This window comes from Nannospalax galili, unplaced genomic scaffold, assembly GCF_000622305.1.
Source record: "Nannospalax galili isolate Female #2095 unplaced genomic scaffold, S.galili_v1.0 scaffold1241, whole genome shotgun sequence".
NCBI lineage: Eukaryota > Metazoa > Chordata > Mammalia > Rodentia > Spalacidae > Nannospalax > Nannospalax galili.
In genome coordinates this window covers 190880-191408 of record NW_008343658.1, presented here as the reverse complement: position 1 = coordinate 191408, position 529 = coordinate 190880, and positions in this window count along the sequence as shown.

Genomic DNA, 529 nt, shown 5'->3' with positions numbered 1-529 from the left:
GACTATGTCCTGAAACAAGTCTAACTTTCTTCCCTTTCACCACCTACCCCAATGCCTACCTGTTTCTTTTGTGCATACAGCAATAGATTTTTGCTGACAACAGTACCAGCTACCACCCTTCTCTACCCAGGAACAGAAAAAGATTTCACTGACTTTCATCTAAGTGGATTCAAACACCTGGCTAACTATTACATTTCAGGTGTGAGAAGCTTTTTCTCCTATACAGATGCTAGCAGAAAGAAGATCTTCCTCCCCCCGCTGGCAGAGACCGAACTTACATTCTATGCTGGAGGCGTTGTTATGGCGACAGACTACAACAAGCTGTGACATCAGTGACTGACAGCCTGAAGTTTCTCCAACAGCAAATGAAGTTTCTCACCCGAACTGTACTTCACAATAAAAGAACATTGGGCTTGATAACTGTCGGACATGGGGACTATATGATATTGGGAAGAAAGATACTGTTTCTTTGTAAATGAATCAAATGTTGTTGAAACCAATGTTAACACTCTCAAAACTTTGTAATCTA